This window comes from Xyrauchen texanus, chromosome 30, assembly GCF_025860055.1.
Source record: "Xyrauchen texanus isolate HMW12.3.18 chromosome 30, RBS_HiC_50CHRs, whole genome shotgun sequence".
Taxonomy (NCBI): Eukaryota; Metazoa; Chordata; class Actinopteri; order Cypriniformes; family Catostomidae; genus Xyrauchen; species Xyrauchen texanus.
The window spans coordinates 7,834,667-7,855,109 of NC_068305.1; the positions used below are offsets into that span (position 1 = coordinate 7,834,667).

The 20,443-nt window shown below is 40.4% G+C and overlaps 1 long non-coding RNA gene across 1 annotated transcript; it reads left to right on the forward strand.

Annotated features, from left to right (window-relative positions):
- Positions 1–3,214: 3,214 nt before the first annotated feature.
- LOC127624141 (uncharacterized) lies at positions 3,215–3,911 on the forward strand. The gene is made up of 3 exons (XR_007968122.1): positions 3,215–3,263; positions 3,414–3,629; positions 3,795–3,911. It is a non-coding gene; the product is annotated as an uncharacterized LOC127624141 (long non-coding RNA).
- Positions 3,912–20,443: the final 16,532 nt, after the last annotated feature.

Genomic DNA, 20,443 nt, shown 5'->3' on the forward strand with positions numbered 1-20,443 from the left:
TGAAACGTGGGGTGGGAAGGCATTTTGTCATAGGTCTGTAATTGCAATCTCGGAAAGGGCAATGCCTATCTAAGAGTTGATTTTGGACTGATTTTTATCTCGAATGATACAAGCTTTACAGAAGCCATAAACCCTCTCTCTCTCTCTCTCTCTCTCTCTCTCTCTCATATATATATATATATATATACACAGGGTTGGGGAGTAACAAAATACGTGTAATGGGATTACATATTTAAAATACAAAATATAAGTAACTGTATTCCACAACAGTTACACTTTAAATCATTGGTATTTAGAATACAGTTACATTCAAAAAGTGATTACTTTGCATTTTTTTGTCATTTGTTTCATTTAATATTTACTCCTTTCAGATGGAAAACATTTATACATAAAAATGATGCGATACAAAGTGCATTTGTACAGTAGTGAAACACTTTCTTATGATGTGTTACATTCATACGAGCAAACAGAGAAGTAAGTTTGGAGCAGAAGAAATAGCAATAACCCTTGTGTAAATGATCAGTTTAAGCTAAACTAAAATGCTATTTCTAACCATTTTATATGCACGTTACCAGGCACTATCCTATTTTTTTATCAAGAAAATTTACATTGGATCATAATTAATTTTTTCTTGTAAGACTTGATATAAGAGCAAAAATCATATCCTTGATAATAATTTTTGTACTGTTTGCCTGTAAAATATCTAAAAAGAGCAATTAGATTTATTTTGTTTTAGAAACAACACTGCATAAGATATTTAGGTTTTTCAGAGAATGTATGTTTAAAAAGTGTATTTTTTCTTACTGTACTGTCAGAGTTTTTATAGTCAAAACAAGTGTTCTACCAGTGCTGAAGAAGTAATCCAAAGTATTTAGAATACGTTACTGACCTTGAATAATCTAATGGAATCTGTTACAAATTACATTTTACAGCATCCCAGATAGCAAAAAATATCAGCACGGCTTCTTTTTTTTTAAGCTGTCGGCTATAGGTGCGTCCCACTGGCGGGGATGAAACGTTTGCCGCCGAATTCGTCACTCCCATTTCTTGCGAGATGCAGCCCGCGATAAGCTGGCGGGCCGCCTGCTTAATTTTCTCTGGCGGTTGCCTCGGGCTGATCGTCCGCGGGCGGCTGGCGGCAAGCCGCTTTGAAATATAAGGATTTCTACTCTCAAAATCGACCAGCCATGTTGGCTATTATTATTTTTTGCTCCAAAGCCATTAGGGTTTATAACAGAGGCTTGACTCTTGATTCCATGATAAGGTAAGGTTTAGGAAATGACATTTAAATTACTTTGAAACTCTGAAGCAGTAATATACAGTAATATAGTAAAATATATTGAATTATTTTATGCACTTGAAAATTGTTTACATTTCTTTGATTGCTGCACATTTGAGACATGCACCAATAAACCAAAAAGAATTCCTTTTGTAAAACTTACTTGGCAATAAATATCTTTATGATTCTGATTAGGTTTTAAAATAGATATTTAATTCATGGTATGAACAATTTAGCAGAATAAATTGATGAAGTTAGACTTTTCACGAATGCCTGACTATCAGAGAACAGTGAAAGACATCTGCAACATGGCCAAAATCTCGGGTATACTTTAATTTTTTTTATTAATTTGCAACCATGTTGATATCTATCATAAACATGAAAATCCCTGTTTTGACGTGAAGGATAAACTCAATGAAAAAGCTAAATTATCCTCTGGTTACACAGTTGCGCAGAAATTTCGTTTATGTCTACATTTTTTCCAACCTCGATTTTTTTTGTTATTTTACCATTTACAGGTTTTGCAATTATGACCTGTACAAATGTTTAAGAAAGTGTTAAAGTCCCTGTAAAGGCAATACAAAAAAATCTAAACGCATTATAAATGTTAAAAATGTATTGCTAAAACACATTACAAAGACTGAACTGTGAAGTTCCACTGTCGCCATATCTGTTTTCCGGTTCGCCCAAAATGTCTGTTTTTACTCGATGTCTCCAGAATCTTCCGAAAATACGCGTCAGTGATGTTCATCGCATTGTTGATGCCTGGTCCTCTGCCTCTGACAAGCAAGAGGGACAAGGGCTTTAAACTCTACATATCGAGTTATCTGCACAACTACAAGGGTAAGTATTTTAATCTAATGTGGTGTGCCGGCAGATAGCGGCTAAGCTAGTTCGCCACGTGTTCATTTTTTATGTAAGGTTAGTATAGAAGCTTGTTTTTTCTTAGTTTTAAAGCAGACTGTTTGTTAATTTTTGTGATAATTGTAATATAAATTATATTAACTTGCTCTCCTCTCAGTTTCTAATAAAGATCAGGGCACAGGTGAAGTCACTGACAGGGCATTGTGCTACAGGTCCACGAGGAAAGCAGATAAACCTCACAGTTTGAGTGTATGGTGAAGCTAGAATTGATAAGACCGCAGTTATAGGCTTGTTACTTTAATAGCCCGATGTTCCTGGGAACTCGGCTAAGGTTATTCATGTTTAATGTAACTCAGATCAAATGAAAACAGTTATTGTAGGCAGGTAAGTTTCCCTAGCTGGTCCCCTCCGGGTAAAATGCGTTCTTATTCAAGTTTTCAACTCAGTCATTCGTTTAAGATGCAATCTTGTGTTATAAGTATTAGGCTATCATGATTATACAGTGAGCAAGCTATTTAAATAAGTATTTAATATAATAAAAGTGTAGAGCAACAACCGAGGGTGTAAGGTAAAGGCTGAATATTGTAGATTTATTACAATATGTTGCATGTTTGAATTAAAATACCTGTGGATATGCCACTTCCCACTCATGAAAGTGTTATTCAAAGGAGCACACTCTACAAAGGCCTGACTGTAGATTTGCCTGATCTATCCGTCCTTCAGGTGAGTAGGGAATGATAGGTGAGTAGGGAATGATATAATAATAGCAAATTTCACTGTACAGTATGATATATCAACCAAAATCTGTATACCAATATTTCATTATTTTCTTTTTCCTCCCCTTTTACAAACAAATATTCTGCTTCAAAGAAAAAAAATGAAATTGATGTTATCATAAGGGTTCTTCATTATGAACTTGTATGCCATGCATAACATACTGTGGATAGAAATTACAGGGAAAGTTAATGGTATGATAATTGTGGTTATATTATATTACTATTATATTTAGTGTATTGCTAATCAATATATTGTTACTTCCCAGGTGACAGCGGCTCACTTCAAGAGCAAGTGAAGCAAGTTGGGACAATGTTGAAGACATTTGCTCGCACTGGGCAATCAGGTACAACTTGCAAACAACACCTGTGGTTGTTGGTTTAATTCCCACTGGGGCCACCTGTACATGTAGTAGACCTAGATATAAATGTCATAGTTTAGTAGTTGAAGGACCAGGACTGACTAATTTATTATTTTATTCTGGGAACCCCTGTAGGTGCAGATCAAACCCTAATGCTGCGACGTCTTGGAGTTTGGCGATGTTGTGCGTAGCATGGACAACAAAATGCTATGCTGCAACATTTCAGTGCCAATGTGTCTGTTGGAGAGTTATCCCTGCCAGGGGATCTGTTACTCCCCCCTAGACACCCAGGAAGATTTGGCGTTGCTTGACAACAGTTTGAGGCAGGATAAAGAGCTCCAGCAACGATTTGTAAGTGTGCCAATTTCATTTATAACGCCATGGGATAATTTAAAAAGTACAATTAAGATTGTACACTGCATATTCTACAGTCTGAATCCACAGCCTGTCACATTTTAAATTTATGAGAAGCTTCAGAGAAATGTAATTTGTAACATGTTTTTTTTGTATTTTCAGCTTCGGTTTTTGGCAATCAAATGTGGGAGGGACCTAAAGACAACCGTGTGGTGAATGCTTCAGAGTATCTTCTCTAATCACCTTTCCATCAATACAACCTGGACTGGTGTAGGGGATAAAGCATGTTTTAGAGACATGTTCCTGAAGACCATTGTTCAAAGTAAGTTGGATATTTTTTTATATTTAAGTAGATGTGTATGACCTTATGCCATTCAAATGGAATGACAGATCTTTATTTTCTACAGGAGCCATCTGGAAGAACCCGGCAACCCAGGATGCCACTGATGAGGCGATCCAGGTTAACGTTACGCGTTACCTGAAAGGAGCATCTGAACATGAAGGTGGAAAAAGGCGCCGCACAGCTGAGAGGGACCCACAGCCGACCCCTTAAACCTAGGCTGACTACTGACACCCCAGCATCACTGACAACTGGAACCCTTTCTTTATCCTGCAGTCAGTAACATCAAGACCCCTAAAAAATCCTGCTAAAAGTGTCAGACTACACTCACCCAATCCACGCTGTTCACTGTGGAAATTGCTCTTTTTTTTTCTTTTCTCTCGTGACCCTGCTTTGAGGGCAGCTCCTTGGATGAATATGGGATGGTTTGTCCTTTTATACAGGCACACGAAGAATCACTGAAGATATGCCAATTTGCACTGCCTCATTCTGGAGGTCGGGGAAAACCGGTGATTCTTAGCCCACTACGCTACGCAGTCCCCAACCTCTCCAGACATTCTGATTGGCTGTGTTCTCTACAGCCAGATTTTCTGTTGTTAATTATATTTATTCCCACTTGTTGTCATGTGTAAGTTGAATGTCAAAATGTATATTATACCTGTTATCCTGCACATTCCTTGATACCAAAGATCTCAATTATTTCATATACAATTTGCTGCTTATTTCATTGTTACAGTGCTTAACTATTCTATTTTTAAATATAGCTTGTAAATCCTAGATTATACATCTAATACTTGCTATTTGCACATTATCTGGTATCAAATATTCTACTTACCGTGACTTTAGTATTGGCTTATTTCATTTCGTCAGTGCTTAACGATTCTATTATAGTTTGTAAATCCTATTTCATACCTCTGATACTTGATATTGCACATTAACTAGTACCAAAAATTCTACTTTCATTCCGTCACAGTGCTTAACTGTTATTCTATTTTTAAATATAGCTTGTAAATTCTTGTGCCACAGGTCAGCATTGCAGTTATAATGGTATATTCTACTCCAGAGCTTTACTCTAAATTATTACCACTTAACCTATTGTTAGAAATGACTTGTAAATATGATGTTATACCTCAATTTATTTGGTATCCTGCACTTTCTTTGGTACCAAATATCCTCATTGCTTATGTTTACTGGTAATTGTTTTCATCCCAGAGCTGACCTCTTTATATTATTAACAATTATTGTAAGTAGTACAATAGTGTTTTTAAAAAAAATATATATATTTTTTTTTTTACCAAAATTGAATTGGAAACCTGCATGTTCTTTTGTGTGTGTGTGTGTGTGTGTGTGTGTGTGTGTGTGTATATCCAGTTGGCAATGGAGGTGATTTGGGGAGTTCAGCGGGCGCGATTTCACCAGGTAAATCCCCACGAACCACCCGCCCCCCCAGCAGGCTCGATTGCTTCCGTCTGGGCTCGACGTGAGACCGGCTCACCTCATGGCCAGTCTGATGTCTCCGTTGGGGCCATGGAGCAGGATGATGACGTCGCCACTGCATCGGAGAGCGTCGCCTGACGCTGGGCTGCCACCATGGGTGAGCTTTGATTAGTAGCTTACGCTTTCCAACCCGTCGCGCTGGCTGGCCAGGACCATCCGCCTCAGCTACACAATTCAGTTTCAGTGGCATCCGCCCCACCTATGTGCTCGGCGAAAAAGCCAGCACCCTACATATGGAAATCACTACCCTTTTGCATAAGGACGTGATAGAGCCTGTCCCTCCAGAAGAGATGGAGAAGGGTTTGTACAGCTCTTACTTTATCGTACCCAAAAAAGGAGGTGGGGTGAGGCCAATCTTAGACCTGTGAGTTCTCAACCGGGCTCACGCAAAAACACATTCTAACGTGCGTCCGGCATCAAGATCGGTTTGCAGCGGTAGACCTGAAGGACGCGTACTTTTACGTCTAGATTTTGCCACGACACTGACCCTATCTACAATTCGCGTTCGAGGGCTGAGCGTATGTCCCCTTTGGGCTGTCCCCTTGCATCTTCACGAAGGTCGCAGAGGCTACACTTGCCCCACTAAGGGAAGTGGGCATCCGCATAATCAACTACCTCGACGACTGGCAGATCTTAGCTCACTCTCGAGAGGCACTTTCCGCCCACGGGGACCAGGTGCTCAGGTACCTCAGCTGTCTAGGGCTTCAGGTCAACTGGGAAAAGAGCAAACTCTTGTTGCATATGAGACCACTCCAGCACTGGCTTAAGACTCCAGTCACAAGATTAGCATGATCTTCAACCCCCTCTGCCGTCAGTTATTCAACCCCTGGACAGACCTCTGTTTCCTGCGGACAAAAGTCTCCCTGCAGCAGGTGTCCAGGTGCATTGTGGTCAACAAACATGGTTGGGGCACCGTGTGCAACAGGCACATCAACTGCCTAGAGTTGCTGGCTGTATTTCTTGCCCTGCGGAGGTTTCTCCCGCTGATTCAAGGCAAGCACGTCTTGATCCGTTCAGACAGCACCGCGACGGTAATATATGATAAAATGACATTAAAATCAGTTTATGTGTAGGGTCTAAATTTCCCTTAATGCCGAAAGAGCGTTATTGTTGTGCATAAAACATGTTCAAACAATGCAAGGAATGCCAAAAAAATGCTAAATAAGCAGGATCACTTGACATGTCATGTCCTGCACAATAGAGGAGGTAGAGCAGACATGGGAAAAGTTGTTTTTTTTACAGGGGCTACATCACGTTTAAAAAGGAATAATTCACCAAAAAATTACAATTATCTCATCAATTACTCACCCTCATGCCATCCTGGATATGTATGACTTTCTTTCTTCTGCAGAACACAAATTAAGATTTTTAGAAGAGTACAAATCACATAAATAAGCATAACATTTTATAATAATAACATATTTTTTTACAATGTGTGGCATTACTGTTGTTACATTACTGGGTTTAAATTGAATTAAAGTGTAATTTATTGAGAGATTATTGAATGGGACTTTTACGAGAGCGGAAGTAAACTGCTGAGCGAAATGAGACGCTGTCACTTGAGCAACTAGACTGGCACTCAAGTCTTCAGTGCAGCAGCATCAAACTCTTCAAAGTGAACCACATTCTTCGCTCCACACAGTGAAAAAAAAGAATAGTTTCGTCAAGCAATGCCTTCATTTCAACCCAAAACAAGGTGATATTTCAAGATTAAAGTCATAGCTCCAACTTCAGGCAGCAAGCTGAGGTAAGTTTTGGCTCTAATTCTAACGTGGGCTTTTCTGTGTAATGAGTAATTTTCAGGGTGATTCTGTAACTGGGCTCTTATGACACCAGTTTTTAAGTGTACATTTTTAAATCAGTGCTGAAATATATCAGTGCGCTTTGTCCTGTATGTCATAAGTAGTATTTATGCATTTACTCCACGCCCTCGCGGGAGTACTGGAAAATATTGCAGCTACTTCAGGTGGATTAACTGTATAAATCCATGTAAACATTCAAGTTAAGTGTAAATCACTGCCATTCGCGTGATCAACAACTGGAGCGCGAACAGGCAGCATATCTGTGTGTGCACAGCGAGGAGTGCGGGGCATGCGCATGTGAGATGTGTGGGCGCAAGTCGATCGTATGGCAAAGAGAATGGCTGTGTCCACAATCGTTCACTCATTCACTATTTCCTATTTAATGAATGGCAGTTAGTGCGCTATATCTCAGAAGTGAACTAAATTAGTGAATTCGGACAAGAGTGTAGGAACTCTGGGGCTGGTGCTGAAACATGAAATTAAAAAAACTTGGGCCTTATTTGTTATTCTTATTAAATAATATATTAATACAATAAATATTCATTCTTTTTGTCATTTTGAATATATACTATGTGTTCAAATAAAGAGTAAACCCATTTGATCAAATAAAGAGTACATTTTAAAATGTATCTGTAGGTTTTGACTCTCTATGTTATTATGTTATTTTAATCAAGTAATGATTTGTCAAAAAGTAATTTACTACATTCAGCATGAAATAAAACATTGCAGGAGTGAAGGATGCAGAAAACTCCTAGCTCGTATGTCTTCCCTGTGGTGGATTGCGGGAAATTAACCATCATTGAGTGTTCTTGAAATGTACACTTGAAATGCAATTGTGCATTGTGGTTAAGAATGAGTGAACAAAAGTTGGGAATGAGTGGCTCACTCAGAATTCAGACACTCCTACAAAATAGCAAAAACTCAAAATTGTGCGCTATATAATGGATAGGGGGTGGTTTAAGACACAGCGAGTGTTCCACGATCAGGTTTGGTGCCCTACGTAGGTTGTGTACTCTGCATTTAGAGAGCAGTGGTAACTATCAATCTAAATACTTATGACATTGAAAACACATTACTACACTGAAATAAAAAAAAGCAATGAAATAGTGAAAGAAGGCATTAATAAAGCATGATCTTGCTTTGGTTAATATTTCAACATTATATAATGTCCTTGTGGGACATTTTCATGTTTTCACTGTAATAATTACTAGAAATGTTTCCAAACCTCTCTTCTTATTGACAAATTAATCCAGATCTGACAAGAGCCCTTAAAGGGATAGTTCACCCAAAAATTATAATTCTCATTATTTACTCACCCTCATGCAACCCCAGATGTGTATGACTTTCTTTCTTCTGCTGAACTTAAAATAAGATTTTTAGAAGAATTTCTCAGCTCTGTAGGTCCATACAATGCAAGTTAATGTGTGGTAACATTTTAAAGTTAAACAAACAAACAAACATAAGTCAGCATAAAGATAATCCATAAGACTCTAGTGGTTAAATCAGCACCTTCAGAAGTGATGTGATAGGTGTGGATGAGAAACCGATAACTTTTACATTATGTTGTGATTCTCATTCTTCTCTGCATATTGCCCCCTGCTGTGTAGCAAAAAATGACAAATATTGATCTGTTTCTCACCCACATCATATCACTTCTGAAGACATGGCTTAAACCACTGGAGACTTATGGATTACTTTTATACTGCCTTTATGTGCTTTTTGGAGCATCACATTTTTGGCCTACAGAGCTCAAATATTCTTTTAAAAATCTGAATTTGTGTTCTGCAGAAGAAAGCATTCACTGACAGTAAATAGTTACTTAGGCAAAAATTCTGTCTAATATCTCCTTATTTTTTGCATGGAAGAAAGAACGTCATACGGGTTTGGAACACATGATGGTGAATGATGACAGAATTGCCATTAATAATAATAATAATCATAATTCTGTAGTACATATTAAATGTGTATTATGTAATGGAATAAGTTACTCACTACTTGAGTACTCTTTAAAGTGGATACTTTCTTACTCTTACTCTTCTACTTGAGTAATTATGTATTGAAGTAATTGTACTTTTACTTGAGTACAGTTTGGCTACTCTACCCACCTCTGGATGTGATCCATGATGCTCTCTCTCTTTCTCTCTCTCTGCCTCCACACTCCTCTTATGATCCTAATTTATTTAGTCATCTAATCTCTGTTGAATGAGTGAAGAAAGAGAGTCATGATTAAAGCATTCCCCTGTGAGAATCACACTGGCTCAGAGGTCAGATGCTGGTTTGCAGGAGCAAAATCAGTTGTTGACTTATTGCTATGGCTTCATTCATTTGGCCTGTGTTTGAACAGGCCAATAGCCAGGCCAGTTACCCAGCCACCTCCTCAGGGACAGAGCAAGTGTCTGCAAAAAAGAAGATTCCTTTTTGCAATTATGTGAAATAAAGAAGAAAGCATGACTTCAGTTACAAGTGGAACTCTACACTGGGTAGATGATGCGTAACATGTTCATCAACTTTTTTGTTAATATGTTTTGTAGAATTATAAGAATTGCAGCAACATGATTTGAATCTAGGAAAACCCAACCTTTGCAATCCTGGAATTATTCAACGTCATATATTGATGGCCAGGCATCAACATTGGTCAGAAAGTCCCCTCAACATGACCTTCTGAACTTCCACACAGAGTTAAAGCAGACTTTTCTTTGAAAGGTTTCCAAAAGACCATCAGATTTGCACGACTCTCATACTAAAACATTTAATCTTAATCCAGGAACATTTTACACAAAGTCACAGTACTTTACCGATTTAACCTTCTAAAATGTACAGAATGCAGTTAAATCCATGATTTATACAATACCTAGTCTTGCTATGTAATTCTGACAAATGCTATGAAATGTGGTAACTTGTATAACTGTCAAATTAATGATTATAGACTGATTTAAAATGTGTGTAATGTTTTATCCATTTTGTATAACCAAGGGATTAACCAGTATGATTTGTAACCAGTGATTTTCATGTTTTGTTACCTACACATATAATATTAATTGTAGACTGTCAAATTTGGTATGCAACGACTTGCTTGGTTACATAGAGGAAGCTGATGACAACAAATATCATGTCTCTTGTACCATTTTCAAGATATAAAAGTTAATGATTAAATATGCACTATTTTTGAGCAGGAGATTTGTAAGACTCCAAATCAAAGGACCATAAAATCACTTGTCGAAAAGGACAACCCAGTTGACTATGTGAGTCACTTCTGATTGGTGCAGGACACCTTTGGGGATGCGGCCAAATTCAGTTAAATTGTTTCCAAAGAGGAAGAACAGACTCTCTTCTTCTCTTCTGCTGTCTCTTTTTTTGACCACTGCACTCTCTGCTTTGACTCCTCCCTCATGGTCTTCTCTGGATATCTTAAGAACCAGATCCATGCTATGAGAGGTCCTAGGAAGCTCGGGACTCAAAGTCCCAAGGAAGCCTCTCACTCTCTACGGTTCACACATCAACCGGAGTCACGGATCCTCCATGAGAAGGCCTCGGTTCAAAGCCAACCTCATCATTCATACAGACAATAACTATCTGATCTTACAGAGATCCAAATCATCGACAAAAACAAACTTTCGTCCAGGAGTCAAGAACCAAGCAACACAAAGAATGCAAGAAAACACCACAACATGCAAGTACATTTCCAGTATTGTGGTCAAAGTGCTGGTGTATTAGTTAAATACTTTGGGTAATTTGATAGCAAATCGAAGTAGACTCAAATAAGGATTAATGGTTCTTAAGGCATTGTCAACAACACTGTATTGATCATTTATTTCACATTCTGTCACTCTTCTTGGCAACCTGCCTCATGTATATATGTATTAGATTAGATTTATGTTTAGAATAACAATAAAGTTTGTCTGTATTCAAAGATGATTTGTCTGTGGTATATTTTGGAGAATTTTATTCAGACAAATAATCTAGTTATTTGTCATTTATCTAATTTAAAATGGTTGTTGAACACAAGTAATTCCATTATATATTTAATTACATAATAATGTAGAATTTAATTTATTTCATAGCTCACATATTTCAAGACCCTAAATTCCCTTACACATATTGGTGTGAGAAGATGAGCACTTTAACGGTTCTCATCTAAATTTAGCATACCAAATATTCTACAGTTTGTATAAGTGTATTTTAGGTGCTCTGACTGGTCACAATATTTCTTGAGTTTTTCAGAATTTTCAGCCACTTTTTTGCCTTTAATATGGGCTCTCAATTATTATGGTGATAAAAAGTTCATACATAATAATTCTAAAATAATTAGTAAAATGCTGTTTAAAGTAGCTGAAGTGTATAGCATGGAATATAGCATTTGTGCCTGTAATGAAGCAAGCCATAATCACTTACTGGTGTCCTGTTGCTCTGACCCCCATCATCAGCAAATGCTTTGAGAGGTTAATCAGAGATTACATCTGCTCTGTGCTGCCCCCCTCTTTAGACCCATTGCAGTTTGCCTACCACAACAACCGCTCCACTGATGATGCCATTGCATCTACACTACACACTGCTCTCTCCCATCTGGAAAAAAGGAACACATATGTGAGAATGCTGTTTGTAGACTACAGCTCAGCATTCAACACCATAGTGCCCTCCAAGCTTGATGAGAAACTCCGGGCTCTGGGCTTAAACAGCTAGCTGTGCAGCTGGATCCTGAATTTCCTGTCAGGCAGACGTAGGTGGTTAGAATGGACAGCAACATCTCCTCATCAATTACTGGAGCCCCGCAGGGCTGTGTTCTCAGCCCACTCCTGTATTCACTATACACACATGACTGTGTGGCAACAAATAGCTCCAATGCCATCATTAAGTTTGCTGACGATACGACGGTGTAGGTCTGATCACTGACAATGATGAAACAGCCTACAGAGAGGAGGTGCACACTCTGACATGCTGGTGTCAAGAGCACAACCTCTCCCTCAACGTCAGTAAAACCAAGGAGCTTGTAGTGTACTTCAGGAAGAAAGACGGAGAACACAGCCCCATCACCATCAATGGAGCACCGGTAGAGAGAGTCAGCAGTTTCAAGTTCTTCGGTGTCCACATTACTGAGGAACTCACATGGTCCGTCCACACTGAGGCCGTTGTGAAGAAGGCTCACCAGCGCCTCTTCTTCCTGAGACGGCTGAGGAAGTTTGGAATGAACCACCACATCCTCACTCGGTTCTACACCAGTACTGTAGAGAGCATCCTGACTGGCTGCATCACCGCCTGGTACGGCAATAGCACCGCCTGCAACCGCAAAGCCCTGCAAAGGGTGGTGCGAACTGCCAGAAACATCATCGGAGGTGAGCTTCCCTCCCTCCAGGACATATATACCAGGCAGTGTGTGAAAAAACCTTGGAGGATCATCAGAGACTCCAGCCACCCGAGTCATGGTCTGTTCTCACTGCTACCATCAGGCAGGCGGTATCGCAGCATCAGGTCCCGCACCAGCCGACTACATGACAGCTTCTTCCCCCAAGCAGTCAGACTGTTGAACACTTGATCTATCAGGATCAATAATTAGCACTGCACTTTATTAATCTATAATCTCACACTGGACTGTCAACATATTCTCCTCAATACAACTACTTATATATATATATATATATATATATATATATACATATATTTCATATACTCTTTACTTATTGTATTGTGTATTCTATATTGTGTGTATTGTTTACTGTGCATTGTATATTATTATTGTGTTGTGTAAGTATGTGTACATTTGATATGTAAATTGTTGTTGTGTAAATATGTTGTTTACTGTAATTGGTATATGTCTCGTCACTGTCATGTCTGCTATGTTGCTCGGAACTGCACACAAGAATTTCACCTACTGTTGCACTTGTGTACATGGTAGTGGGACAATAAAGTGATTTGATTTGATTTTGATTTGATTTCAAGTCTAATGACATGTCAACATGACCCCGAAGTCAATTAAAAACATTAGTAAATGTTTCTTGCACTCGTTTTTCATGACCAGTTTCCACCCTTTTTCTAACCCTTAGAATCCAATTTTTGCTACTTCATGACCTCCGTTTGACTCTCTGACCTTTTTGCATGTGAAATGTGTAAAAATGCTGGTAAATTGCTGAAGGAAAAATATAAAGCACAAAAACTGAGTGATTTGCAAGGTGCTCACAATTTAATTTAAACAACCCGCATATATTCACCAATAATATGAAAGATTTTATAGCAAAATAATTAGTTCAAGTATCTTTGCTGTGTTCAGCCACCAATAAATGTAGGATAAATGATCAGATTAGAAATCTGATAAAAAATTCTCCACCATTGGGGGGGTCACGTGATGACATGCAAGAAGCAGACGTGTGAGCGACGAGCTCTGTGCACTTTGCTAAATGTTTAATTATTCTCAAGTTATAACCTGGTGAAATTAGATACACCCAGTTACACATTTGCTCTTTGAAGTAAAACATGGCAAAGAAGTAAAAATCCTAGGGCTCTGGAGACATTAAAACACACTTACGTGTTCAGGATGAAAGCCCCAACAGGTCTACAGTCCAGGGACTTGATTTGGATGACACGGTGGGAGAGGAGATCCAGCATCAACTGTCCAACATGTCGGTGATGCTGACGAAGGTTACTGCTGACTTGGAATATCTTGCTGTAATACGTAGATCAATTACAGAGATGGAAATAAAATTCTCAGAGTTAGCAACAAGAGTGGCAGATATTGAGAAGTGAATCGGATCTGGAGTCATTGGAGAGGGAATTATCTGCTAATCCGTCCATGACACAAGTTGATTTGGAACATGTTCTTGAAAAGCTTGAAGATCTTGAGAATAGAAGCCGCAGGAATAACGTCTGAATTGTTGGAATTCCTGAGCATAAGGAGGGCAGAGATATGGTAAAAATCCTAGACAAGCTTTTCCCAAGTCTGCTCGACATAACAGGCCACAAGCTGGAAATTGAGCGAGCTCATAGAGTTCTGGCTCGGAGATCTGCTGAGGGAGGAAGGCCCCGATCAATCCTGTCCAAATTTCAGAGATCATCTGTGGCAGGGCGGAGGGCAGGCCGGGTTGTGATTATACACACCTGGTCCCTTATCAGGCTAATTAAGCCTCCGAGAGGGATAAAGGCTGATGGCAGACAGTGGTGCGACGAGAGAGAGATAGTTTACGGACATGTCCGTCATGTGTGTGTTTGTGTCTTTTGTTTCAGTTTCTCATTAAACTATTATTTATGTTATCAAGCCGGTTCTCACCTCCTCCTTTCCATCTAAATTATGTTACACTAGTACAGAAGCCCGGGAAGGAGGACGGATGCCCGTCACGGTGTCCTCGACACTGCCGTCCACCCAGGGGAGCGCCACTGCCCTCCGGGGGAGAGAGTAGACCGACCGGCCGGACGCGGTGAATGGCCGCCGTCCGCGAGGCGAGACTCCCTGACCGCCTGGAGTGAAGGAGCCGCTGCCAGGGGCGGAGGAGAGCCCTGCCATCCCCCAGAAACACGGAGGGGTCGAAGGAAGACCGCCGTCCATGAGGGGAGGAGGGAAGTGTCTCCCCGATTGCCTGGGGTGGTAGGGTCGCTGCCAGGGGCGGAGGAGTGTCCCCACGAGTCGCCGAGAAAGCGGAGGGGCGTTCTGACCGCCGGAGGTTGTGAGTCTGACTCCGGTCCGCCCAGGGAGAAGTGGCTGTCGTTCGCCTGAGAGTGTGGAGAAGTGAATGAGGACCATGCGATGGTGTATCGGAGAACCGGCGAGTAGGTTTTTTTTTCAACTCTCTCTCCTCTCTCTCACTGCCGCTCTGCGTTGGCCTTTCCCTCTCATTTAAATTTTACAGTGTTTTTTGGGGGGTACTACACTGTTACAGGAAGTACCCCCCCATTTTAATTATTTCTGTTTCCCTCCCTTGTCCCTCCCTCATCCAGGTAGATGGGGATGACCTGCCGGCAGGGAAAGGGGAGGGTGGTACGTCAGGCCGGGGGCTCCCCAGCCTGAGAGAATGAGGGAGAAATGTGGCAGGGCGGAGGGCAGGGCCAGGTTGTGATTATACACACCCGGACCCTTATCAGGCTAATTAAGCCTCCGAGAGGGATAAAGGCCGATGGCAGACGGTCAGACGAGAGAGAGATATTTTACGGACATGTCCGTCATGTGTGTGTTTGTCTTTTGCTTCAGTTTTATATTAAACTATTATTTATATTATCAAGCCGGTTCTCACCTCCTCCTTTCCATCTAAATTACATTACATCATCCAATAAAGATCTTGTGATGCGCCAGGCGAGGAGAAAAGGAAAGCTTTCTTGGAAGAATCATAATATTTTCTTGTTCGTGGACTTTGCGAGTTCGACAAGAGACAAACGCGATCGATTCAGGGAATGCAAGAAACTCTTGCATCAACGTAAGATCGCTTTTGCATTGATGTTTCCGGCCAAGCTGAGAATAGAAGCGAAGGATGGTTGCAAAGTATTTACATGTCCAAATCATGCAATGTCTTTTATAGAATCAATGGGTGAGTAAACCATTGGGTGTTTCTCATGTGAGTGGGTCGACTCGCTGTACTAACTCTGGCTTTTGAGTAAGCTGGGCATAATTTTTGTTTCTTTTTGCTTTTTTTTTTTGTGTGTGTGTCTTTTGCGAATAATACTTTTCCTTAAAGAAACTTTTGCATTGACGGAAGATCACTTTTGCACTGAAGTTCCCGGCCAGTTTGATAGTGGACACTACGGATGGCCACAAAATATCTACATGCTCACACAAAGGATGTCTTTTATATAGTTGACGGACTGAGTAATTCATGGTATATACTTTTATGCGGCCTCTGAGTGAATTGACTTGACCATCCGGGGAACTGGGATGCCTGCTTTGTTTCTTTTTGTGTTGGTTCATCAAGTTGGATCATCTTTTGCTATAGCATCTCTCTAATTTCCCACAGGAGGGAATGCACAGTTTCTTTTCAATGGACACTCTGTATGCTTTTTTACGGATAGGTACTTCATTGGTTGTGATGATGCGGTGCTTGGCAATGTTGGTATGTCCTATTTCATTGGTATAGATTTTCATTGGTACAGTTTGCCAGTCTCTCATCAGGTTCTCAAGTTGGGTTTGAAACTCTGGGGTGGTGTCAGTATTGATGGCTAGCTGATGAATGGGGATTCTTCTGGAATTGGCAAAGCATGGTAAAAGGACAGTAATGTACTAGTGTCAAGGCCCGGTCTCAAACCCGGGTCTCCGGAGTGAGAAACAGTCACTTAGCAAACTGAGCCACTAGTGGTCGGCAGAACCTAGAAGATGAGGCAGACACAGCAGTACTAGAGACGTTGTTTTAATAATGTAAAAAGTAAAGATCTTCAGGCAAAAAATATAAATCCACAACATCAAAAATCATTCCAGGATAAAAGGTAATACACCAACTCAAAAGGTAAATCCACAAGATAAGAAGGTACAGCAGAAAAAAGGTCTCAAAAGATAATCCAAAAAATAAATGAGTACCAAAACAGAGTACCACAAGAGAATCCAACTGGAGCCACAAACGTTCACAACTTCACTGAGGCTGGGTGCTAACATTCAAACACAGAGCAAAGAACTAAAGAAAACTAAGGGTTAAAATACATACAAGGGAAACCAGGCACAGGTGCAAATAATAACTGGATCAGACAAAAGGCATAATGGGGGCCTCTAGTGGCCAAAACCAGAAAAACCCCGGCCGAATGCTGACAACTGGTAGAATTAACGGGTAAGAATGAAAAAAAGTCCATGCCTAAAATGTTGGGTTCTGTAAGATCTGCATCTCCCATCACATACAGAATAAAATCATTATTTCTCCCTAGCAGCTCACACTCACATTTATACAACCCAATGGCAGTTAGCACTTGTCCATTGGCTAATTTAAAAGTTTGACCACTTGGATTCATTTGTTCTCTGCCCTTCAGCTTTCTCCAACAAGATTCCTGAATAAGTGACAGTGAGCTTCCTGTGTCTATCATAGCTTGTAGATATCATTCAAAAAGTAAAGCAGGTATGGTCAAAATCTTCAAATCTAGCTGATTGGAGTTTTGAATGGATTGCATAATATGCGTGTTAGCTTGGGATGGTTTTTGGGAAATGTGTCCGTTGGTATGGGTATTTTTCCTCTGCACTTCTGGGTTGGCATGGCTCCAATATTTGTAGGGTCTTCGAAGTCTCGCTCAATATGAGGACCAACTTTAACCAACTCGCCTACCTCTCTTACTGTTCCCGTATAAGGCTAGATGAGGATTGCAATTCCTTAAGATGGCCTTCACAATCTCTTTCTCCAACATATCCTTCCATCTCAGACATAACACTCTGTAGTAATGTGCAAAATCATGGATACAATCTTTGGGGCCTTATTTTCTTTTTAACAACAGTTTAACAGCTTCTGCCTTGTAGAAATAGATTTTCTTGAATTAGTTCCAAGTATAAGTTGTTCTTCATTCAGCCAACCACCAGTCTTTAGTGATGCCCTTAAGAACTGAGATAAGAGAAGCTAAAATGTCCTAATCGATGATAGGTCAAATGGCAAAGTATACTTCACCTCTTTTGATGTAATAAACTGGATAATTTTCCTCATCATCCCCAAAGTGTGGGAATTCAACTTTTACAGGCAGATATGGAGAGGTAGGTATTTTGTCAGGATTGGATGATGAATGTTGACTTGTATTTCTACTCTTGCCTTGTGGTACAGTTGGGGTAAGTCATGAAGGAGTCAACATCAAGGGAGCGTATCACCTTAACTTTGCATCCTTCTTGGCATATCTTCGTTTCAAACAATCCACAACTGATTTTCCCAAATCTTGAATACTCAACTTAAACACATTATGCACTCTCTCACATTCCCTCTTGATCTAGTATGTTAATTTTTCTTCAACTAATCTACATTGTCCAATTAGTTCCTTCTGTGAATAACATTGGCTCACCTTTTGGTAGCAATCTTTGATGCTTCCCTCTAGGTTCATGACACACCCTGTTAACTCTTCTATTAACTGGTGGATAGAGGAATAAGGGTTAAGTGCTGCTTCATCATCAGGAGGTGGTGGACGAGGAAATGGAACTTCAACTGGTTTGTCTGAGTTATTTCATCTTCTGAATTAATATACAATTCACTAAATATGGTAATGACTTAACTTAATGGTTGTGGATCTCTCCTTGTTACAAATGGGCCAGTGGTGAAATCAGGATTGCGTTCGTCCTCATCCTCTGCACCATAATATTGGCTTGCCATATTTTACTGTACAAGAACACAGTATGTTCAATATGCATAAAATACAGGCAGAGCCAGGTATAAGTACAACAAGGAACATAAAACAACCAGTTGCTTAAATACAATGTCAATGTCACACACACACACACACACACACACACACACACACACACACACACACACACACACACACACACACACACATGACCCCTCATAAACATACCCACACAACTGGTGATAGAGCCCTGCTTTGTCCCTAAGTTATTGTACCATTGGACAGGCAGACGCCATTGACCAGTCTCTCCGCCCACATTCGCTGCCACATTCTCTGGCCGGAAACCTCACATGATGCACTCTCCACGAGAGCCACGCCCGCCAATTTGTGCATTCTTTCTCTCATTACACACACACACACACACACACACACACACACACACACACACACACACACACACACACACACACACACACACACACACACACACACACACACACACACAGACACACCCATACCCATTCACACACACACACACCTTTACCCTCCTCTCATGTATTATAGGCATATCTGTTACCATATCTAAGCATGTTACTGTTTAGTTTGCAGTTGGAAGTCGGAAGTGTATCAACTGCATTGTATTGATTATTAATTGTTATTACTGCATCAGTAAATGTTATACTTTAAAGAGAAGTGTTTTGGTATTGTTCTGCATACACCTGGGCCAAGGGCTGGCAGGAGATTCAAGCCTTCATTGTTCCCTTTTTGAATGTCGATGTTCTCTGGATGCTGTCTGGCCTAAGAGAACAATCCTATATTGAGACTGCTCTGCTGTCTGGTTATTAGTCCCTGATTCCAGGATGGTGCCCCCTGCAAAATTCTTATTAATGGATTTTGATAATTGATCATTATCTTTAATGATTGTTGATTTGAGGGATTAAAAAGATAATGTTGATTCTAATCAATATTCTATTGATTTTAATAATTATTAATTCTATTTGATAATTATTAATTATTGCTAATAACCAAACCCGCTCCTAAACAAAGCCCCAACATTAATGGTGCCCCTTGTGAGGTGTCCTACGTGCCAGTTTTGTCACAGTGTATGCATAAGAATCCAAAGTAATAACTTGAATCATTAGTTCAATGTTTGGTTCTGTTTGACGATTTACTTTTCTCCCGACTTGCCAAGCATAAGCCAGTGTAATGTGAAAGTGCTCTTAGAGTGGATTAGGTGTTGGTAAGTGTACGATAGTCTGAAATTCACACATTGCATAACAGTAACCCGTAAGCCACAGGTCGAAGCCTCTCACCTGGGTGTTCATGTCACCATTATAGTAACTGTAACACAACAAGCTATCAGAGCCACTGTGTCATGAGCATGTTTACTGCCCCGGTAAAATGAGTCACCATTCGCCCCACATGGCCAGAGCTGAAGCTCCACAGAGGTCAGACGACCCAGCACTGCAAGATGTGGTCGCAGCTATCCTCCATCTCTCTGTAGAGGAGAGAGATAACCTCAACAGCTACAATGTTAGTTGATTATGTCAACAACCCAGTCGGGAAGCCAGAGCACAAAATCATGGACCTCGTGGGACAAATTTTCCTTCTTCATCACCACAGAACCCAACTGCAAATCGCAGAGCACTAGGTCCAGATCACCCAGCTGCTGAATAGCTACCAAGCAGTGCAGAGGGAAAATATCAGCCTGCACCAAGGAGTTAGGTGCACCCAAGCTGAGTGAGTCCAGGCACAGGAAGATAATGCCCAGAGGCAGAAGGTACATGAAACCCTGCGCAGGCAGCTCAAAGCTGCCCAGCTAAGAGCAGCGTCAGATCAGGTAAGTGCAGCTGCTGACCTGGCCACCCAGGAAACACACAGCACCACATCTGACATTGAAGATGGTCCCATCTTTAACACAACCAGTAGAAATGTATCCCCTAAGAAACCCAGGGACATAAGCT